The 24,318-nt window shown below is 49.8% G+C and overlaps 1 protein-coding gene across 2 annotated transcripts in view; it reads right to left on the minus strand.

Annotated features, from left to right (window-relative positions):
* The window catches only part of GREB1 (growth regulating estrogen receptor binding 1), a 135,508-nt gene that overhangs the window by 99,922 nt on the left and 11,268 nt on the right, over positions 1 to 24,318 (minus strand). The window contains exon 1 of one of the 2 annotated variants that reach the window (XM_047782633.1): positions 649 to 713. The exons of the other annotated variant lie outside the window; for it this stretch is intronic. The gene's annotated coding sequence lies outside the window, so the exon portion shown is untranslated. Of the gene's footprint in view, positions 1 to 648; positions 714 to 24,318 lie in introns of those variants that run through there. 2 annotated transcript variants of the gene reach the window in all.

Consider the following 24,318-nt stretch of genomic DNA (forward strand, 5'->3'; position numbering starts at 1 on the left):
TCTTGCCCAAGTTCAAAACCAGGAAGAGGCAGAGAGGGATCTGAATGCAAACCCATCATCCCCCAAGCCCGCCTAAGCCTCTCCACTTTCCCTCTCGTCCACTTTATTTCTTTTTTGTTTTGTTTTTCGCCTTTTTGTCTTTTGCACCCAAGGCATATGGAGGTTCCCAGGCTAGGGGTCTAATCGGAGCTACAGCTGCCGGCCTACACCACAGCCACGCCAGATCTGAGCCGCGTCTGTGACCTACACCACAGCTCGTGGCAACACCGGATCCTTCACCCACTGAGCGAGGCCAGGGATCGAACCCACAACCTCATGGTTCCTAGTCGGGTTCATTAACCACTGAGCCACAGCGGGAACTCCCCCCTCTCGTCCACTTTAATCTCTGGACACTGGACACTGGCCTGAGATGCTGGGTGAGATTCAGTCACGGTTCTGCTCAACCCAGACGTCTGGATACCCAGCCGGCCAGTTTCCAATCGCCTCTGCGTCTAAGGTGACTTGATTCCGTAGGCTTCAGCCTTGGCTAAATAAAGGACACCTTTGGTTTATAGTCTTCAGCCAGACTGGGTACAAAAATCTGCATTACTCAACGCCCCCGCCGCTTCCCAAGTGCAGCGCAAAGCTCAGCTGGTCCAGCGCCCTGACCTTGGCTTTCTGAAACTCTCCGCTCGGGGGCTCAGGCCCAGACGAGAAGCCTCAGAGAGCCCACAGGCGTCTTCCTCCTGAACAGAAAGGAAAACATCAGTCACCAGAACAATCCGAATGCCACCTTTCAATCAGCCTGCCTTTCTCCCACACGGATTTTTTTTTTTTTTTAAGTGCTTGTGTTCAGCGCTCAAGGACTGCGAAGTCACACACTCCCACCCGAAGGGATTCTCCTGCTCCTGCTGCCCTTGACATTAGGCCCCAGCTGGAAAGAGGCCCCCGGCCTCCTGGGCAGGTGGTCCACTCCCCACGGCAGGAGATAAAAGAGAGTTATTACCAGGGATGAAACATGCGGGGGTCACTCGGTTAGAGACCCTGGCTCCTTTTTGCCTTTGCTCTTGAAGAACAAGCACTAAATCACTTTCTCCAGCAAAATGCCCTCAGACAAGGAAAGAAAACAACGCCTCCCAGGAAAATTCCCTGGGTCCTGTTCCCGGCACTGTTTAATTACCTCTCGATGTTTTGCTACCAGTTGTTAAATGCAACAGAAGCAAGCACTATATTACACATTAGAACGAGAGGACCGAGGCTGCCCTAGGGTGACTAGTACATCAAACAAGGTGAGTGTGTGGGAAGGTCCCTTTGAATAATAAGGGCAGGAAGTCACCTTATGCCAGGTGATAATAAAATACCCCGAGCCTTAAGAGCCTTAATTAGTCTTCAATAACAGAGTGGGGAAAGTGGCTTTTTTTTTTTTTTTTAATCATTATCACCTTTTTTTACATACAGAGCAACTGAGCCTGGACACAGGAAATAACAGCAGACCCAGGGGTATAATTAACTCCATCTTTCCAAATACCGGCTCCACCATCGGTTTAAAAAAAAAAAAAAATTCACAAAATGGGAATGTCAAGGACCCTTCACCTAAAATAGCCTATTTTCCAAAGGCCTGAAAGTTTCCATAAGTATTTTGTAAGTGTTTTCAGGGAGCCATGACCTTTTGCAGAGAAGGAGACGCAACTGGGAAAATGCTTGCGAACATAAGAAACTGTTGGAAAAGCCACCCACCCGCTGGACGACATCAGTCACAAGTTCTGCCAGATAAAAAGTTGTGAATGCATAGATTTTTGTTAATCAGATGCTTTCCTGGAGAAAGAAGAGCTTTTAGAAATGGGCAGGCGATCATGCCATAATTCTCTAGGATGTCGAAGTAAAAAGCTCCTTGCTGTTCCAAAGCACAGGTTGCCTTGGTGATGCCTGTGACAGTGGCCTGGGGCCCCCAGGAGGACAGAAGGACCCCTGCCAGGGGTGGGAAAAGCCACAATGGGGATTATTCTACAGGTGGGGAGCTGAAACTCAGAAATGTACCAGTGGTGGATGGACCCTAAAACCTGGATTTATCTGAGTTTCAAGGCAAGTCCAGCTCCCAGGAAAAACTACCCCGAGGAAGCACCAGGGAACAGGCTGAAAAATGAGTGTCCACTTGCCAGGCCTACAAGAGCAGGAAAAATGGGGCCAAGTGACAGAGGTGTCACAGACCCCAGGTCCCAGGAGAAGAGTGAGAAGCGCTGGCCACAGGAGCCAAGGAGGCTGGGAAGGTGGCACTCCAGGCATGGAAGGCAGAGCCCAGAGCCACAGGCATCCTCTCGGAGGGCAAGGCCGGGGTGCGGCTCGTGGCATCTGTCCAACCCACAAAGAGCTCTGCTGACCAGCTCACTCTCCATTCAGACAAATCCTCCCAGCTCCGCCAGCATTACTCCTCAAAAGACTCTCCTGGGAGTTCCCGCTGTGGCTCGGTGGGTAAAGAACCCAACTAGTATCCATGCAGGTTCGGTCCTTGGCCTCGCTCGGTGGGTTGAGGATCCGGTGTTGCCATGAGCTGCAGTGTAGGTCACAGACGCAGCTTGGATCTGGCGCTGCTCTGGCTGTGGTGTAGGCCAGCAGCTACAGCTGATTCCACCCCAAGCCTAGGAACTTCCTTATGCTGCAGATGCGGCCCTAAAAAAGGAAAACAAAACAAAAATCGTCCCCAGTAACACGGGGATTTGATTTCATCCTCTTGGGTAACAGAGACAGTCGATTCGGAACTGAGGAGCCAACACAAAATTCAAGTTGAGGAGTTTCCTGGTGGCCTAATGGTTAAAGGATCTGACAGTGTCTCTGCTGTGACGTAAGTTTGATCCCTGGTCTGGGAACTTCCGCATGCCATGGGGCACAGCCCAAAAAAAAAAAAAAAAAATCCAAGTTGAAGCCAAGCATCTCCTATCAGTGGAGGTCATTCAATCCCCATGTTCCAATGGGCTGCCCTGATGCAAGAGGAAGCCACGTGGGGAGGCCCTTGGGTCCAGCTGTGGGGCAAGGTGAAGTCCCATCAATCCGAAGTCACATATGTAATTAAAATGCCCAAGTTTACCGCAGGGACAAGCTTCTCAGCAGGGTGATGTGAAGCACAGATCAAATACAGGGGGCTGACTGCCTTGGGAGAAACAGAGGAAGCCCACGCCCTACCCCCAGTGCTTTTGCCCCTGCTGGGCCCCCGCCACCCAGAAACGCCCTTCCCCATGTCACTGCCTGTCAAAGTCTTCAGCACCTTTGATGGCAAGAGGGCAACTTAGGGGTTGAACTGTGTCTTCGAAAATCCAGGCGTTGGGAGTTCCTCTTGTGGCGCAGTGGAAACGAATCAGACTAGTACCCACGAAGATGTGGATTCAATCCCTGGTCTCGCTCAGTGGGTTAAGGATGCAGCATTGCCAAAAGTTGCAGTGTGGGTCACAGATATGGCTTGGATCTGGCATTGCCGTGGCTGGTGGTTGTGGCAGGCTGGCAGCTGCAGCTCCCATGCCATCCCTGGGCCTGGGAACTTCCCTATGCCACAGGTGCAGCCCTAAAAAAATCAGAGGATTTAGCCTCGGCTCTCAGATAAATGCGCTGTTACGTCCCGTCCCCAGGGGAAGGGCTGACGAATGATCACTCTGCCCAAAGAACGTCTGCTCTATCCTTTGAGGCAGCATTTCTCTTGGGAAGACGCAGGAGGGGAGGGTGATTCGGCCACCTTGAACTGCCCTCCCCTCTGCACGCAGCTCCTGTGGAGAGGTTCCTAGGCTGTGTCTGCAAGGGCTCTGGGCAGAGCATGGAGCCAGGGGGTGCCAGTGAAAACCTCAGCGGGGCTGAGATACCAGGGAAGCAGCATAGAGAGGGAGAGGTGGCCTGCTCCATGTCTCATTCATTTAAGATAAAGAAACAACCTCGGAGTTCCCGTCGTGGCGCAGTAGTTAACAAATCCGACTAGGAACCATGAGGTTGCGGGTTCAGTCCCTGTCCTTGCTCAGTGGGTTGACGATCCGGCGTTGCCGTGAGCTGTGGTGTAGGTCGCAGACGCGGCTCGGATCCCGCGTTGCTGTGGCTCTGGCGTAGGCTGGTGGCTACAGCTCCGATTCAACCCCTAGCCTGGGAACTTCCATATGCCGCGGGAGCGGCCCAAGAAATAGCAAAAAGACAGAAAAAAAAAAAAAGAAACAACCTATTATCTTCTCAGAAAGTTGTAGGCTTGGCGATCATAAAGTCTTCATTCGGTCATTTTTTTTCCTACGTACCGCATTTTCTTCTCATTACTCTTAGACTCTTTGAGAGCATCGTCTATATCTGATTCAATCTCTGTGACCTCATCGATGGCCATAGTACCAGGCATATTGAACTGTTCAGAGAACACTCAATGAAGGATTGAGTGGGTGAGTGGAGGGGTAGATGGACAGATGTGTAGATGGGTCAATGAACGGATAGATAAATAAGTGGGTGGATGATGGATGGATGGATAGATGGATGGATGGATGATGGATGGATGGATATGTAGATGGATAGATGGATGTGTGGGTAGGTGGATGGGTAGTTGGATGGATGGATAGATGGGGCGATGGAGGGATAGAGGGATGGATTGGCAGATGGATGGATGGATGGGTGTGTGGGTAGGTGGATGAGTAGATGGATGGGTGGGTAGATGAATGGATGGATGAATGGGTGGATAAATGGTGGAATGGATAGATGAATGATGGATGGGCAGATGGATGAAAGGATAAGTCAGTGGGTGGGTAGGTAGTTGGCTGCATGGATTGATGGGTGGGATGGGTGGCTGGATGAATTGCTAGATGGGTAGCTGGGCAGATGGCTTAGTGGGAAAATGGATGGACCAATAAGTAGCTCTCAAATACCTACTCTGTGCCAGGCACAGTGCTAGGCACAAGATGGGCACCTGCTCTTAGCTTAACAGGAGCTCACAATCTAACAGGACAAAATGCCGCATGACTGAATCAGTACATAAGTGCTATCACAAAGGGAAGAAGCAATGGTCTCAGCATAAAGAGGGGTTGTACAGACCGTGTCCTGAAAGATACACAAGTGTCTCTTGGTCACTATGTTCAGTAGATGATTCCCAAAACTTCAGTGCTATGCCTTTGGCTCAACTGAACTCCCCAAAGAGTGAATTCCAGCTCCTTCCCTCTAAAGAGCCCGGTGCAATCAATCACTGCCCTCCCCTTTTTCTTTTTTTTTTCTTTTTTTTTTGTCTTTTTGCCATTTCTTGGGCCGCTCCCGTGGCATATGGAGGTTCCCAGGCTAGGGGTCCAATCGGAGCTGTAGCCACCGGCCTACGCCAGAGCCATAGCAACACGGGATCCGAGCCGCGTCTGCAATCTACACCACAGCTCACAGCAACACCGGATCCTTCACCCACGGAGCAAGGCCAGGGATCGAACCTGCAACCTTATGGTTCCTAGTCGGATTCATCAACCACTGAGCCACGACGGACACTCCCCTCCCCTTTCCCTCGACGAGCATTTCTGTGGGCCAACCCCCTGCCGGAGAAAGCAGTTCCACGGCGCAGACATCTGAAGACCCAACACTGATATCTGACGATAGAAACACAGAGGGGATTCAGCAGTGGACCGTGGCTGCTGGACGGGTGTAGGATTTGGAGGCAGAGTCCCCATCTGGTGGCTTACAAGCTCAACAACGCAGTAGACAACTTAGGAAAACAAGTTATGTTCGCTAATTCTCAGGTTTCCCACATGCACAATCCATAACGTGCTTACCGACACAACAGGACTGATTAAAGGATTACTTGGGAACTGTAGGGCCCCAGCCCAGCCAGTGGGTGGCACAGACACCCTCAGCCCTCAATGGTAACTGAGCTGATGCGTCTTGGGATTTTGAAACTCCATCATTTCCCGGCGTCTTTTGTTGGATCGACGCAACTCTACACCCTCTGGCTCCAGCTGCTAATCAAAAATATTCTGGGAGTTCCCATCACGGCGCAGTGGAAATGAATTTGACTAGGAACCATGAGGTTATGGGTTCAGTCCCTGGCCTCGCTCCGTGGGTTAAGGATCCGACACTGCCGTGAGCTGTGGTGTAGGCTGCAGATGCAGCTGGGATCTGGCATGGCTGTGGCTGTGGTGTAGGCCAGCAGCCGTAGCTCTGATTGGACCCCTAGCCTGGGAACCTCCATATGCTGCAGGTGCAGCCCTAAAAAGATAGGAAAAAAAAGACAAAAAAAAAAAATCCCTTCCTCCAGCCATCCCCTCCCTTCCCACAATGATTCACCTGGACTCTCCAGCGTTATTCTCTGTCCTAGGCTGTCGGAGTAGGAAGGAAATCCGTCTTCTCCCTCTAGCGCCTGAGCTCCCAAGGGCAGAGATCAGAACCTACTCAGCTCTACAGCCCCTAAGCCCAGTTCCGTGCCTGGCATAGGCTATCAAGAAAATAGCTGCTGGGAAGTTCCTGTTGTGGCTCAGCAGTTAAAAAAGAAAAAAGAAACAAACCAAAAAAACCCACAACTATCCACAAGGATGCAGGTTCAACCCCAACCCTGCTCAGTGGGTTAAGGACCTGGTGTTGCTGTGGCTGTGGCGCAGGACCCTAACCTGAGAATTTCCATATCCCATGGGTGCAGCCCTTTAAAAAAAAAAATAAAAGAAAGAAAGAAAATATTTGCTGGGAGTTCCCTGGCGGCTCAGCAGGTTAAGGATCCAGCATTGTCACTGCTGTGGTTCGGGTCAGTGCTGTGGCATGGGTTCAGTCCCTGGCCCCAGGAAATTCTGCATGCCTTGGGCATGGCCCAAAAAAAAGAGAAGAGAAAATATTTGCTGAATGAAACCACAAACTATGCTGCTGCTGCCACTGTCCTATTATAGCCCATGTGGGTACAGCTGGCCATACTAAGCCAGGAGGCCGAGCCAACATGTCACACTCAGCACCAAAAAAAGCCAGCGTGGGAAAGTACTTCATAAACTGGTTTGTTCCATAAAAACTAAGTGTGAAGTGTTACAAAGAAGCCACTGTTCTTATTTTTTTAAAGCAAGACTAAGAATCCTCAATGAATTAGCATGATTGGGAATCAGGATGTTCCTGTAAATTTAAGGGGCTTTGTTTGTTTGCTTTTCTTTCTGGCGGCGCCCGCAGCATGTGGAAGTTCCTGGGCCAGGGACTGAACCCGCAGAGCTGCCGTGACAACACTGGTTCCTTCCTTAACCTACTGAGCCACACAGAAACTCTGTAGGGTTCTGATGAGTCTGAATAAAGCTCCAACCCAGGGCTACAGAAGAAGAAAGACAATTCTATTAGCTAAGGAAAGCACGGAAGGCTTCCTGAAAGAAGCAGGCCTTGAAGGGTGATTAAGAGGTTCCCCAGGCGCTCAGAGACTCAGAGAGCCCAATCGGAGATCTTGAATGTTGGAAACATTGATTCCAATGGCCAAGCAGCTTAAAACTTCCTTCCCCGTGAAGCTCATGCTTCAATTCTAGGATGGACGTCCCTCAGGGAGACATAGAGGCCCTTCCGCTCCCCACGCTGGGTCCAAGTTAAAGACACCACCGCTCTGTCAGGAGGATGAGCTATGGGTCCCCAGCTGACACCCAGGATGGGTGAAAACATAGCCTTCCTTGGGCAATTAAAGAGGAAAGGTCCGGAGTTCCTGCTGTGGCTCCCTGGTAACGAACCTGACTAGTATCTGTGAGGACGCAGGTTCGATCCCTGGCCCTGCTCCGTGTGTTAAGGATCCGGTGGTCCTGTGAGCTGCGGTGTAGGTCGCAGATGCGGCTCAGAACCCACATGGCTCTGGCTGTGGTGTAGGCCGGCAGCTGCAGCTCTGATTCAGCCCCTAGCCTGGGAACTTCCATATGCGGCAGGTGCAGCCCTAAAAAGAAAAAAAATTAAATTAATTTTAAAAATATATGGTCTCATGTATGAATAACACACAGGAAAACAACCGAATCCAATCAAACCTATTATTTTTAAACTTTTCCTTTCAAGTCAAGAACAGAGAAGCTCCAACTTTATCAGAAAGTCCCCTCCCAGGCAGAGGGTGTGAGGGAAGAGCCCACAGCCATCTTCCCACAGTCCCCGGGTTCCTTCACCCAAGCTGCTCCAACAACAGAAGGAGGGTCAGAATGACCCAATTATCTTTGCGTGTAACTCTTAAATCACATTCACTTAAGTAAAACATAAACCCAGCTAAACTGCGTCAGACGTCTTGGGAGTTGCTGGGAAGCAGTATTTTTCATTCTGCTCTGCAGATCCTGCCTGCAAGTCACTGATTACGGGGCGAGGGACAGAGGCCCAGGTTGGTACTTTGCTCTGATTCCGCTGATGGGCAGACAATCCCAATGCAGCTACTCCAAGCTCCCTGCGCCTTCCATCCAAACTAGAGGCGCTTCAACAAGCCTTGGTCCTAGAAGCTCAAGAGTAGTTTTGTTCTAAGGCCTTAAGAAACAAGCAAAGCTTCCTGTGCTCTTATGTCGCCAAGAAAATACTGGCGGGAGTCACATCTGTTTAAAGCATTCCTCACTACCCAGGGCTTAGCACCTAGTAAGCACTCAATAAATATTTGTTGAGCAAATTAATTTTTATTTACAGGAAGAGGTGCCTCTGTGATTTGCTAAAAATTTTTCTACTTTAGCCCCATAAAAAGGGTCATTTCTTTCTTCAAGTTCTATGTAATTGAATCATGGCTCTAAGAAATGAGTTCTTCCACAGGAGCTAAAGGTTGACGGAGCAGCTGGTGGGGAGGAAGCCTGACCTAAAGGCCTTGGAATGGAACCAGAAGGTTACTGGTCACGGTGGCCGCAAAGCAAGGGGTGATCAGCCACCTGAGATAGACAAAACATGGGGAGAACAAATAGAAAAATGATAAAAGTTGAATTCTGATCCACAGAAATAGAGCATCTCTGCCTCTCCCCAAACTTTTTAAAATGAAAACAAAAGAATTTCGGGAGTTCCCATCCTAACACAGTGGAAATGAATCCAACTAGGAACCGTGAGGTTGAGAGTTTGATCCCCGGCCTTGCTCAGTGGGTTAAGGATCCAGCATTGCCATGAGCTGGGGTGTAGGTCGCAGACACGGCTCGGATCCTGAGGTGCTGTGGCTGTGGTGTAGGCCAGCAGCTACAGCTCCGATTAGACCCCTAGCCTGGGAACCTCCATATGCCGCAGGTGCGGTGCTAAAAAGCAAAAAAAACAAAACAAGCAAACAAACAAAACAGATTTTAGAGACAGAATTGCCAAAGGTGGCAGTGACACAGAATTGCTAACGTACAAAATGCCACTAAATCTTTCCTTTTTTTTTTTTTTTTTTAAGCCATGCCTCCAGCATGCAGAAGTTCCTGGGCCCGGGGTTAAACCCTAAGCACAGCAGTGATCTGATCCACAGCAGTGACAACACCAAGTCATTAACTGCTATGTCAGATAAATTTCACCTCAGTTTTTTTTTTGTCTTTTTAGGGCCACACCCACAGCAGTAGCCACTGGCCTCCACCACAGCCATCCAGGATCCGAGCCGTGTCTGCCACCTATAGCACAGCTCACGGCAAAAGGTCCTTAACTCACTGAGTAAGGCTAAGGATCGAACCGCAACCTCATGGATAGTAGTCAGATTCGCATCCCTTGAGCCACGACGGGAACTCTTCACCTCAATTTAAAGAAAATTAAAAAAGCTTTTGTATTTCTGGCACTGCATTCACGAATAACTCCACTGTCTTGTGCCATGGAAATTCCATCAGCTGCCAGCTAGAAATTCCCTGGTAACAAGTGAGACTGAATCCAGATTTCTTTTCTAGGAACACAAATGTCAAAGCGACTGGCAGGAAGAAACGTCTCATTGAAGGTACAGTGGTCTCGACCTTGGAAGCCCTCCCTGTGGACCAGTGCTGGGCCACTATCTGAGGTGTATTAGCTCATTTAATCCCCACGACAACCCTCAGAGACAGGACTATTGTTATTACCCCAGCTTACCTGAGCATCCTTATCTAAGAGGTGTGGCGTGTGTAGGAGGAGGGTCTCATTGGGGCCAGAGGTGGGCTCACCGTGTCATTAGGAACGGGTCCTGTGCCCCAGATGCTGGGAGTCTGGGGTGGAAGGGAGCAGAGGACCCAGGGGTTAAGGGGGAGGAAGGGCCACAGGGGGGAGTGTCAGGAGCCCAGGTGAGGCTGAGGAGGAGGGCTGTCACCTGTGCAAACCTTCCGCCCTTCCCTCGCCCAAGTCACCAGCAGATTCCCTGGGATTCCTCAGAAAGGCCTCCAGGGTCTCCAAGATCCAGCTCCTCTTGCCTCCTCCACCCACCCTTCACTTCTGCACTTGCCTGCTTCGAGCGGACCCTGCCCTGAACTGGCCCTCCTGCCCGTCTCAGGCCTCCTCCCGTCCCCAGCCCTGGACCGCCAGCCGCGCGCTCCCTGAGTCCCAGGTCCGCCTTAACCCGCCACATCAGCTTGGGGCAAACTGAACTTCCGCTGGGATGGGGATGATGCTGTCACGACCAAAAAGCCCTGCCCCCTGGAAAAAACGGCGGCGGGAAAGTGGAGAGAGTGACCCTCTGCCGCCCCTTCGCCCGAGCGGCACGGCCATTCGCAGGAAGAAGCTGTGTCCCAAAGAAACTGCAGGAGCGAGGTGAGCCCCGCCCCCGGGCCTCGCCCACTGTATGAAGGGCTCCCATTGGCCAGAGGAAGGACGAATCACTTGCAGGAACTGAGTCCGCTGAAGATGCTAAAAATCCATGCGTTCATAATAATACTAAAAAAAAATGCTCATTGTCTGGTTTTGGAGGGCGTGAGGGAACCAGCTCATCCGGAAAACTCTGGATAAGGAGCCAGCACTTCTCCCGCCTTTCCTGTATGATCTGTATTTTAGGGTAGCTAAGTATTTGAGAAGTCCTTTACAAAAAAAAACCCCGGGAGTTCCCGCTGTGGCACAGTGGTTAACGAATCCGACTAGGAACCATGAGGTTGCGAGTTTGATCCCTGGCCTCGCTCAGTGGGTTAAGGATGCGGCGTTGCCGTGAGCTGTGGTGTAGGTAGCAGATGCAGCTCGGATCCTGTGTTGCTGTGGTTCTGACGTAGGCCAGTGGCTACAGCTCTGATTCGACCCCAGCCCGGGAACTTCCATATGCCATGGGAGCAGCCCTAGAAAAGGCAAAAAGACAAAAAAACAAAAACAAACAAACAAAAAAACACCCCAGCCAATCGATGAAGAAGGACTTCTAAACCAGTATATCATCATTTTGCAACCCCTGAATGAAATCAGGGATCTGGGAAGGGACTGTCATGTGTGGCCAAACACCAGGCTGAAAAGCTGATGAGGAATTTATTATGACAACTATTAGTACAGTTGATTCACAATATTGTGTCAGTCTCTACCGGACAGCAAAGTGACACAGACACACACACACATTCCCTTTCCTGTATCATCTTCCATCATGGTCCATCCCCAGAGACTGGATCTAGTTCCCTGTGCTGTACACTAGGACTTCACTGCTTATCCACCCAAAAGGTGATAGTCTGCATCTACCAACCCAAATTCCCAGTCCCTCCCACTCCCTCCTCCTCTCCCCCTTGGCAACCACAGAATAGTCTGTTTTCTAAGTCTGTGAGTCTGCTTCTGTTTTGTAGATGGGTTCATTTGTGCCACATTTGGGATTCCGGATACAAGTGATACCTATGGTATTTGTCTTTCTCTTTCTGACTTACTTCACTAAGTATGAGACTCTCTAGTTGCATCCATGTTGCTGCAGATGGCATTATTTCATTCTTTTTTATGGCTGAGTAGTATTCCACTGTGTATATACACCACATCTTCTTAATCCATTCCTCTGTGGATGGACATTTAGGTTGTTTCCACATCTTGGCTATTGTGACTCATGCTGCTACAAACATATGGGTGTGTGTATCTTTTTGAATTATAGTTTTGTCCAGATATATGCCCAGGAGTGGGATTTCTGGATCATATGGTAGTTCTACATTCAGTTTTTTGAGGAACCTCCACACTGCTTGCCATAGTGTTTGTACCAATTTATATTCCCACCAACAGTGCAGGAGGGCTCTGATGGAGAATTTTTAAATGGGTAGATCAGGCTGACAACCCCTGAACCCACTGGCTGACCCTAACAGCCACCAAGGAAGGCAAGTGGGTGCAATGAGCCTCCCAGTGTGATGCAGTGTAAGGTACCCATCATCACTCCAACACCTCTGACCAAATACTGAGCCTGAATCTGATCAAGCCTCTACATCAAGCTACTAATTTACTGGTTACACAGGGACAAAGGGACATACTAAATAACGGTCCAGCGATGCAATCAGCAACATCCAGAAAGTAGGGAGAAGCCAGTGACCTGGTGGTTTCAAACAATAAATGGCAAGAAAAAAAAAAAAAAGCCAACACAGTTATCAACCAAAAGAGCCCTAAGAGACATAATAAAATGCAAAACATGGACCTCATTTGGATCCTGATTCCCACAAACAAATCCATGGCAAAAACATGTTAATGAGACATCAGGGGAAATCGAACACTGATTGGATGTTTGGGATAATACAGAATTGTTGTTCATTATTTATTTCAGGGTGATAAGGCTTTCTTGAAAACAGAATACCTTTGGAGATACATACAAAAGTATTTTTAGATGAAACGATTTATCTGGGGGTTGCTTTAAAATAATCCAACAAGGAAAAGAAAACTCTTGGTGGTGGTATAGAAACAAAATTGTCTACATGTTGCTGATTTTTTTTTTAAATGGGAAATGCAAGATTTCCCTGGTGGTCTCGTGGTTAAGGACTCGGTGTTGTCACTGTGGTGGCTCAGGTTCAATCCCTGGCCCAGGAACCTTCCAGATGCCACAGGTGCCGCCAGAAAAAATAAAAATAAAAAAGGGAAATGCATACAGTTGTCCTTTAGTATTCAAAATCTGCAGATGCCCAAGTCCCCTATATAAAATGGTGTAATATTTGCATGTAACCCATGAACATGCTTCCAAATACTTTAAATCATCTCTAGATTATTTAAAATCCTAATATAGAGTATGTACCATGGAAACAGTTGCCAGAGTGGCCAATTCAAGTTTTGTTTTTTAGGACTTTCTGGAATTGTTTTTCCCAAATATTTTCAACCCACAGCTGGTTGAATCCTAGGATGTGGAACCCCCAGAAACGGAGGGCAGACTGCATGTGGGGGTTCATAACAATATTCTTGTTTCTTTTGCGTAGTTCAAAATTTTCCATAATAAACGAGAAAAAGCAAATAAGCAGATTCAGCCCTGGAACCACTAGACTGATGGGAATTGGTAGTTTCTGGCATATCAATGGTAAAGGGAAAAAGTTTAGACCAACCTTTCAGGCATAAGGTCTCTGTGTTCAGCAAACAACCTCAAAGGGTGTTTGGGGTGAGCATCAGTTGGTGAAGAGTCCAACCTGCCAGACAAGGAGCCAGAATGGGACAGACCTACCAGAGAAATGGTCTTTAATGTGTGGAGGCCGAATCTGTACAGTTATGTTGGCTCTGAAAGGATATTTTGTTTTATCTTGTTTTGTTTTTTCCCATTCTAAATTCAGGTTTAGTCCACACTGTCCTGGAAAAATGACTGTTCCTGGAAGGACTGCACGTTCTTGCTCAGACACATAAAAGTGGGCGTGGCCATGCAAAGATGGAGGGAGGATGGGAACACAAGCCTGGCCCAGGCCAGGTGAAGGACCAGGCTCAGAAAGCTCCTCCATCCCTCCCATCCTCCGAATTCCACCCCCCCCCCACCATGGTTTTCCGTCCAGGAGGATGGCAATAACATATACACACTACTGTATAAAACAGATAATTTTTTTTTGTCTTTTGTCTTTTAGGGCCGCACCCGCGGCATATGGAGGTTCCCAGGCTAGGGGTTGAATCAGAGCTATAGCCGCTGGTCTACACCACAGCCACAGCCACGCCAGATCCGAACCACATCTGCAGCCTACACCCCAGCTCACGGCAACACCGGATCCTTAACCCACTGATCAAGGCCAGGAATGGAACCCACAACCTCATGGTTCCTAGTCGGATTCGTAAAACAGATAATTAACAAGACCCGACTATACAGCACAGGGAAGTCTACTCAATAGTTTGTAATAACTTATATGGGAAAAAGAATGGATCTGTCTATCTATCTATCTATATATGTATAACTGAGTCGTTTTGCCATTCACCTGAAACTAATACAACACTGGAAGTCAATTACACTCCAATAAAATTTTAAAAAGAAAAAAAGAAGGAAGGAAGGGAAGAAAGAGGGAAGGAGGGAAAGAAAGAAAGACACAAAGAAACAAAGACACAAGGAAGGAAGGAAGGAAAGAAGGAAAGAAAGAAAGACACAAAGAAGGGACGAAGGAAAGAAAGAAAGGAAACCCTTCTGTTATTCCAGCCTCCTGACCCCTCCCTCTCCACTGCAGTTTTCCCTACAGGAGGGTGGGAATAACATATACACACCACTGTATAAGATAGATAATTAACAAAACCCTACCTACAGCACAGGGAAATGTACTCAATGGTTTGTAATAACTTATATGGGAAAAGAATGCATATATGCTTATGTATAACTGATTCACTTTGCTATACACCAGGAACGAATCCAACATTGTAACAATTATATTCCAATAAATTTTAAAAAGAAAGCAAGCCCTTCTGCTGAAGAGCCTGTGGGCACTGCTGTTGGTTGGAAACAGGGAGCCTTCCACGTGGCCCAGTGCATGGAGTGGGAGGGGTGATGCAGGGCAAGGCCAGGCAGGGCTGCAAGGGGTGGGGGTCCCCCCCCCCCCGCCGAAGGAGAGAGAAATTCCAGCTGCCAAGAATCTCTGGAAAGGGCAGATCTAGGGGTGGAAAGTGGACAAGGGGAGCAGGCCTAGGACAGGGGACTGGGGACAGTGGAGACAGCCGGGGAGAGCCTGCTCTGAGCCTCTGTCTCCCCCCCACCCCACCCGCTACCCCCTACATCTGTTTCTGGAGAGAAGAGGGCAAACCTCTACCATTGGAGAAATGGCCTCGAAACTGCCTAGGAGCCTCTGCAAACACATCTAATCTACGGTTTTGTGTTTTCCAGACGATAACGCCCTCCTAGGATAATTTCTTCAATGTGTCATTATAAAGCAATGCAGCCCCGGTTGAGAGGCGATAATGAAAAGAATTAAAGGAAGGGCCAGGATCCCCACTTAGAAGAATTCTGGAAAGGAGAAAACCGACCTTCTGGTGCCCACGCCAAGGCCAGCGTGATGAGCTTTCTCCACGAAGGACCCTGAGACACTTCCACCCAAGGGGCTCCTTCTCACCTGCTGCATTTGCACGTCGCCCCTCATGGTACCCACCCCCCACCCCACCGCCCCCGCCCAACGCAACTGCAAGCCCCAGGCCACGTCCTTTCTCTCCTCCCCCGCACACGTCCCAGCATTTAAGCATAACGAACTTTTAATAAACAAGTAAAGGAGAGAGACGGGGACTCTGTGATTATTTGTATCTACTTTGGGGAAAACCAGCACTAATTCTTAACTAATTGCAAAGGTATCTGGTGTAATGGAAAAATAATACGTACACCACCCAACCCCCTAATGCTCTCCATTGGCCACCGGAGGTTTCTCGTCATCACCTAATGAACAAGGTGCCAGGATCTGGGGGAGGATGTGCAGAAAAGCCTGCCATCCATCGTGGGCGGAGAAGCTTTGATTCATGACGCCTGATTCATGTCATCAAGGGCCTTCCTGATGAGACAGTGCAGCTGGTTCCCCTTCGGCCGGTAACACAGGCTCAGTGCCCAGGGAAACACCTGCACACAGCACGGCCGGTACCCACCCTGGCTCAGCAGTATGTTAACCACCTGCTCCCCCAGCCAGCTGCCTCCCCAAACCATGCTTCTCGAGGAGAGGAGATGCCAGCATCTTCACTCAAGCAAAGACAGAGGGAGACTTGCCTGTGGTTGGAAACCACCCTCCCGGGCCCCAGGACAGTATCACGGAAGGGGACCTAGATCCACTGGATCAGGTGAGAAAATTCCCATCCAAAGAGCATCCCTGGGAAGCCTAAGGAAGTTGGTGACTAAACTGATTCCCATCCCTGCCACTTTAAGGAATCAAACATATAAGAACATCCACGGGGAGTTCCCGCTGTGGCTCATCGGGTTAAGAACCTGACACAGTGTACGGGAAAATGCAGGTTTGATCCCTGGCCTCGTTCAGTGGGTTAAGGATCCAGCGTTGCTGTGAGCTGTGGTGTAGGTCACAGACTCAGCTTGGATCTGGGGTTGCTGCGACTGCGGTGTAGGCCCGCAGCTGCAGCTCCGACTCAACCCCTAGCCTGGAAACTTCTACATGCTGTGTGCACAGCCCTAAAAGAAGAAAAAAAAAGAGAGAATATCCACAGTCCACATGTTCCTGTTATAGTTTCAGAAAATACTTTCTTCCATGTATGTGATGTACACAGCACATTCGTCTATTCAAAGAAACTTCTAAATGCATGTTTAAACACATCCCAGCCCCTCCAGGCGTGTGGAGAAAGCAGGGCCCTTCTGGGTGGGGGGCACGTCTCTCCTGCTTGACCTCTTCAGAATTAAATGAATTTAATTGACCAGGTGCCACCAGAGGTGAGGACACAGATGTCTACCTTCTATTTATGCATCCACTAGACAGTCTGGAGAAGCTGTCTGTGCCCCAGTCTCACCCGGGAACAGGATTCAGGAAGTGAATTAGATGAAGTCTGCTTCCATCCGCCTTCAGTCATGGGAGGGACTGAACCAATGTCCCACCACCTGCCCCCAACCCATCTCTCTCTCTCTCTCTCTCTCTCTCTCTCTCTCTCTCTCTCTCTCTCTCACACACACACACACACACACACACACACGGCCAACAGAGGAAAGGAAGACAGGAAGGAAAGAGACTCCCTCTCTTGGCCAGTGGGGGTTGGTGAACTGAATGCAGAAGGAGAAAATCTGAATTGAGCTGCAGCATCTACGGCTGTCAGAGGCCCCGACTTGGTTCCTCCCTTCATCGAAGAAGCTAGAGTCAGGAGACAAGGAGCCAGAGGAGGAGGCAGGCACCGGCTTCGCTCGGGCTGTGTGTGGAACGACCAGGCGCTGGCCAGGCGCCTTGTGTCACAGGTGCACCCGCTGGGACGTGCAGAGAACACCTTTCCTCCCCTGCCACCAAGGACCGAGAGCCACGTGCGTCCACATGGTGACACCGAAATCCACTGCCCCACCCCCAGCCCACCGCAGTGTGGACTGCAAGTTTCAAGCAGAGAAGAAAGGCGAGATCGCGCCCCTCCGCAAACATCAGGTTGCTTAGAAGCCTGGGACTCTGCGGGACTTTCAAACGGGAGGGTGGGGACCAGCAAGAAGAGGGGTCGCCCCATTATCGGCCCCCGTGCCGCAAACTCTCCAGATGTTACAGGTCCGGCCACAGAGGAATTGCCACCGTGGCGCTTGTCTGAAAAAGGCTCACCATTGACTCCGGATCCACATGGTGCAGTCTCCACTGGAGGTGCCCAGGAAGATCACCCGGGGGCCAGCTTGGAAAAGGCAAGGCTCACCCCCCCAGCCCCCTTCAGCGCCATCTGCTGAACACCCCCAAAACAGCTTCACAGAAAACATCAAGTTTCCAGGGGCAGCTTGGAAAGAACAGAGCCGAGGGGCAGCCCGCTGACCCATCCCCGGATCCCACTTCCATACCCTGCACCCCCGACCCCATCCCCGCTTAGGCCCCTGCAGCAGCTTCCTCCTGCTCCTGGCTGCCACCTCTGCCCTCCAGACATGCCCCCCTCCTACCCCCTGCAGGCGCTGACCCCACTGAGTCTGACCTCCGAGGCTCACACGGCTTCTTGGGTCAGGACCAAGCTCCCTCTGGCCCTGCCCCAGGCCTCACAGGTCCTGCCAAGTCATCTGCAGATCAAGTTCCTATCGAGGTCAGGTTTCTTTGCTCTCTGCTCTCTGGAACTTTCTTCCCGAGGGCCTCCTTCCTCGTTCATCCAGGGACTGTGGGATAAAGTCTAACCCCCACCCCCTTACAGCCTCAACACCCACACCCACGGGAGCTGTGGGGGCGGCTCACCGGGCTGTCCCGGTGCCCGACACACGGCAGGTGCCCAGAAAATAATTGCTCTATAGCAATAAGCAAACATGGTCACTGTGATGCCAGCCTGTCACCTCTGCATTTCAGAACCTCGGGCAAACTGCTCTCTCTCGCCGCCCCCCTCCCCCAACCCTGAAGGTCTGCCAACCTTAAACACTCTCAGTCCGACCGTGCAGCACAGGGAACTCTATTCAATATCCCGTGATAAACCACAAAGCAAGGGAATGTGAAAAAATGTACACACATAGAACTGAATCACTGTGCCACGCAGCAGAAATTAACACAGCATTGCGGGTCAACGATGCTTCAATAAAATAAACTTTTTCTTGTTCGGTCTTTGCAGGGCTGCCTCGTGGCAGAGGGAGGTTCCCAGGCTGGGGGTGAAACTGGAGCCGTAGCCCCCGGATCCTCAACCCACTGAGCGAGGCCAGGGATCCAACCTGCGTCCTCGTGGATCCTGGTCAGATTCGTTTCCACTGAGCCGCAACGGGACCTCCCCCAAATAGACGTTACAAAAACACGAAACATTTTCATTTCCACCAACTTCATCGTTAGGAGGAGCAGAACTGACCACCGCCTTCCTGCCAGTGTCTGCTGACCAATTCACCCACTTGCATCATGTGTTGCAGCGCATTGCTTCGTTACGCCTGGAGTTCCTCAAGGACAGAAATGAATGTTCTGGGGCTGGGTCTGTCCTGGACGGAGATCTTGATGGACGCCTGCCCCTCTCTAAACTCACGGTATATCACAGAGAGATTTGGACGTGTTTCGGGCTGAGGGTTTTCTGTTTGGTTTTTTGGGGGGAAGTGTTTTTGATTCATCCTTGCAAAAAGAATATTCTATCAGAGTTACCAGCTGGAAGGAACTATTGCCATCGCGCTGAAGTAGATCAAGACGTAAAAATGATGTTAAGAGCGGCAGCGGCTGCTACACTCATGTTTTCTGGCTTGCTGATAACTCTCTGATGGTTTCAGGAAGGACTGGGATCAGGAGCCAGAGGGTTGGTTTTTTTTTGGGGGGGGGGTTGTTTTTAATTCTTTTCTCCCCCACAGCTGTTGGTCACAAGAATTTATGAGGAAACCAAGGAAAGAGTCGATGGCCTCTTCCAACAACCTTAAATGACGGGGCGTCTGGGCCGGAAGGCCGTCTCTGACCCAGGGCGTGTGAAAGCGCTGTGCAAGCTGGTGGCTGCGACGAGGCACCACGACCACCACGTGGTCTCCTCATCTTCTGGCGTCTTCTCTTGAGCCCGTCAGCGCTGTGGCCCTCCTCTTCCAGCACTGCCCATGAAGCCTGCCCCACACAGCCTTGAGGCCAGAGAGACCTCAGTTTGAAGACCAAGTGGCCCCCCTTCCGGCTGCATGCCCCTGTCCTTGGGACTCCCTCGGCCCTCTGGTCCTCAACTGTGACATGGGGACAGTAACACCTACCTCTGAGGGCCTGTTCCAAGCATTAAATGATGCTTTACGCAGCCTCCCTCGGGCCTTCATTACACCAGGTGCTACGGCGAAAACGATGCACAGGCGCTCCCGTTATGACTCATCGCTAATGAACCTGACTGGTATCCGTGGGGATGCAGGTTTGATCCCGGGTCTCACTCAGAGGGTTAAGGATCCAGTGTTGCTGTGAGCTGTGAGCTGTGGTGTAGGGCGCAGATGTGTCTCAGATCCCCTATGGCTGTGGCTGTGGTGTAGGCTCCCATTCCACCCCTAGCCTGGAACTTCCATATGCTGCGGGTGCGGCCCTAAAAAGACCAAAACAAAACAAACAAACAAAAACACAATGCAGAAAGTACATAGAGAGACAGATGAAGTATCTGATAAACAATATCTGTGGCCAGTAAATGTTTTCATCGTATTTGTCATTATTGCCTTTATTCAGATAGATACACTATTAAAGGAGCAAACGGATGAACTGAGAGAAGCAGCAGGTTGCACCGGGTCTGCAAACCTAAAAGGAGGAGTTCCCGCTGCGGCGAGTCGGAAGTGAATCCGACTAGTATCCATGAGGACGTAGGTTCAATCCCTGGCCTCATTCAGTGGGTTAAGGACCCAGTGTTGCCATAGGCTGTGGTGTAGATTGCAGATGCAGCTCAGATCCTGCGTTGCTGTGGCTGTGGTGTAGGCCGGCAGCTGTAGCTTCGATTCGACCCTCAGCCTGGGAACTTCTATATGCCATGGGAGTGGCCCTAAAAAGCAAAAAAGAAAAAAGAAAAAGAAAGAAAGAAGGAAGGAAGGAAGGAAGGAAAGAAAGAAAAGCTGGGCAATTCCTGCAGGGAAAGTGCAGGTAAATAGGCAACGACATGCAGTGTGGACAGTATGAAGACAGAGCCTGTCACAGCGTGTGCCCGAGGACTCCAAGCAGGGGCTGCAAACCTGAGCCCCGCATCGCAGCCAAGTCACATCACAGAGGAAAAGGGGGAGTAAAACGGCATCAGGTGGGCATCACATGGGACATTTCTTACATCACAGGCTAACACTGAACCCCAACCAGTCTGCCAGGACGCTCCCGACTTTCTTGGTTGTTTCTTACTCGAAAGCTGCCCCGGGAACATGCACCAGGGACCTACGTGCCATCCTGTTCTCAGCCTTTCTCCACAGAGATGCTCAGCAATCTGATCAGGATGCCTTCTCGGCTGGACAGATGTCAAGCACCCACTATTGGCTCAGCAACACTGAGTCTCAGGGCTTCCCTCTTTGGAAGCAACTGTCCCCTTTTAACTAATAGAGTAGCAATCTGTTATTTGAATGATACTTTTACAAAGTTTCTATAAGCAAAGCAGGTAATTTTATACAAAGTTTAGCGGGCTCCAGTAAGACCCAGTCACTAACCAGAAATGGCAACAATACCATGTTATTTTTTTCAAAACAATACTAAAATGTAAAGAAATCACATAAAAGGGGTATCTGATACACTACACTGCAGATATCAATGCTCGTGTAGTAGAATATTTATGGTAATGACATGGTTAAAAAAAAATCCTAGCACAGCTAGCGTTACATACAGGAAGGCTGTGTATACAGGATGGTAGCATTTTTGGTTCATTTTCTATTAGATATGGACATAAAAAAGATGAGAAGAACTTGGTTATTTCTAGGTGGAGGAGTTTTAGTTTTTTGGTTTGTAATTTTCCGGGTTTTGTAAGTTTTCTGCAATGAAGACATATAACATTTGACATTTGAAAAAAAAAAATCTTTTTTTTTTTTTCCTTTTATGGCTGCACCTGCACCTGCAGCATTTGGAAGTTCCCGAGCTAGGGTTGAGCTGCAGCCGAGGCCTACACCATCACCCCAGATCCTTAACCCACGGAGCAAGACCAAGGATGGAACTCACATCCTCACGGAGACAATGTCAGGCCCTTAACTGGCTGAGTTGCAATGGGAACTCCAAAAAAATGCTTTTTAATGTTTTAATCAGGAAAATAAATAAATAAATCTTCGCCAGAACAAGACAGAGTGATGGATATGCACGGCTCATGCAAATATCATTGATCCGCTTTTGCCAGGAATGAAGAGTGTGATAGAACCCAGGGGCTCTGCTCTTCTGGGCTCCCTTTGGGGAGACCCCCTTCTGCAGGCGGGAGCAAAGGATGGGGCCAGATCACAGTGTTTAGACGCGTCTTTGATGTCCTCAGCCGGGAGCCTGGACAGCTGAGCAGGGGACACAAAAGATCATTTTGGCAGCACTGGCCCCCGGCCGGCCTTGGTGCTTCCACTTTCGGGGCAGCTGCGACCCCCTTTGGGGACCTCTGCACTCACACACACAGCCTCATCTGCACTGCAGTCAATGGGCTCCAAACCTCTCTCCAGATTAAGCCAATGAGGGAACAATTTCCTTTTTCCTACCCCCCGCCACGGCCCCGGACCCCCAAACCAGCTTTGCATTTCCCTTGCCCAGCTGCTGAAAGAAATGAGCAGAAAACACACCACACACACACACACACACACACACAGAGAAAAATAATCTTCCTTCCAAAATTAATAATTACTGGAGTTCCCATCGTGGCGCAGTGGTTAACGAATCCGACTAGGAACCATGAGGTTGCGGGTTCGGTCCCTGCCCTTGCTCAGTGGGTTAAGGATCCGGTGTTGCCGTGAGCTGTGGTGTAGGTTGCAGACGCGGCTCGGATCCCGAGTTGCTGTGGCTCTGGCATAGGCCGGTGGCTACAGCTCCGATTCGACCCCTGGCCTGGGAACCTCCATATGCCGCGGGAGCGGCCCAAAGAAATAGCAAAAAGACAGAAAAAAAAATTACAGGGATTATCTCAGGCTACGGAGATTACAGGTACATTTTGTTGAATCACGCTCTCAACTTTTTCTCCTATGAACACGTGTGTGTGGCATAGAACATTTTAAAATAATCAAAATCATTTTGTTGAATCACGCTCTCAACTTTTTCTCCTATGAACATGTGTGTGGCTGCCGGAGGCCCGCTCCGGCGACCAGGGAGCGTCCGCTTTTTCCCCATCGGAGAGGGATGCGGCGTCGGCGAATGTACAATTACAATGACAGAGACGGCCTCTTTGTCCCTTCTTTCAGGGCGCTGGACTGCTCAGATTTTATTGGCAACAGTGGTTGATTATATGGACAGCTTTTTGCTGCAGGTTACATCACAGTGTTAAAAGTACAGTGGTCAACTGTTACACGGTACAGCAGCCACACATCCTGTTTTAAGATCTTTGTTTTAACTAAACTTAGTGGGTACCACTTAGGGGCAATTCGGTACCATACATCATGGAAAGGAGGAGACAGTGCAACTCATCCCACGGCCAGCCAGTCCTTACAACTCGAAGAGGTCACAGACACGAGAATTGGGCATTCACACATCTTGTTTTTAGACTGGGGCTTATCTTTAAAGCGTTATGGCAGGGAGACAGTGTAAGAAAATCTAAACCAACTTAACTAGATATCACGTAAAAGCTTCTATAACTCAGAGCTAGGTGTCTTTTGGTCAAGAATAATATATGTCTGAGTTCCCGTCGTGGCGCAGTGGTTAACGAATCCGACTAGGAACCATGAGGTTGCGGGTTCGGTCCCTGCCCTTGCTCAGTGGGTTAACGATCCGGCGTTGCCATGAGCTGTGGTGTAGGTTGCAGACGCGGCTCGGATCCCGAGTTGCTGTGGCTCTGGCTTAGGCCGGTGGCTACAGCTCCGATTGGACCCCTAGCCTGGGAACCTCCATATGCTGCGGGAGCGGCCCAAAGAAATAGCAAAAAAAAAAAGACAAAAAAAAAAAAAGAATAATATATGTCTAACTTCTAGGAACCTCATTAAAATCCTAACTCTAAAGTTTACTGTATAACTAATTAATAGATAAACACTATGTTTTAACTAAGTTGGATTAAAATAGGGGAAAGTCCTTCAGGATGAAATTCTTATTATACTATTGTTGTAATTTTGTTAAGTCACAAATCACCACAGGACAATAAGAATGGGAAATAAGAATAATAAGCAAATAACAGGAAAGACTGAGGAAAACTGAATAACAAATAAAACAGCAGGAGAGACTAGGTCACCCGAGAAACAATCCATGTTCTCCGAGAAACAATCCATGTTCTCCGGGGCAAACATGCAAATTGCTTTCCCAGGAAAGCCCCACTTCGTCCCCATCAGCATCGGGGTGAGAGCTGTGTACCTGAGGGTGCCCTCGGCTTGTACCAGAGGCCCACCTTCGGCACGCACCGTTCAGGTGAGCTTTTTTCCTGACCAAAAGCCCACCTTCGGCTTGTACCGTTCGGGTGGGCTCCCTTTCTTGGTTAAGCACCTGCCTTCAGGTTTTTCTGCCATCCGGCAAGGTCCTTTTTTGAGTCCCTGCATTTTCTCGGCTCCCCGCATGTGGCACAGAACATTTTAAACTAATCAGAATCATTTTGTTGAATCACGCTCTCAACTTTTTCTCCTATGAACACGTGTGCAGCATAGAACATTTTAAAATAATCAAAATCCTTTTTCAAGTGTCAATCCACACTTTCTGAGGTGCACTGGAGGGCTCCGGGTCCCCGACCCGAGTTTGGAAGCGGCCGGCCAGCCAGCCGCTGGAGGTCACAGTGGGGAACAGGGAGGGGGGAGCCTGAGAGGAGCTGGCAGCTGACGTCCCCAGGATGGGGCAGGGCTGCAGCTGACGGAAGGGACCAAGTGGGAACCTAACCCGGTCATGCCCATGCTGCCCACAAGGTCAACTCCACCGCAGGTCAGCGTGCCCCAGGTTGGCCCAGAACACCCAGTGTCATCACCCCTGCCTGGAAGAGGGAGACTGCCCAGCTGTACAGCAGCAGCAAAACTCC

Source organism: Phacochoerus africanus, chromosome 5, assembly GCF_016906955.1.
Source record: "Phacochoerus africanus isolate WHEZ1 chromosome 5, ROS_Pafr_v1, whole genome shotgun sequence".
Lineage (NCBI taxonomy): Eukaryota > Metazoa > Chordata > Mammalia > Artiodactyla > Suidae > Phacochoerus > Phacochoerus africanus.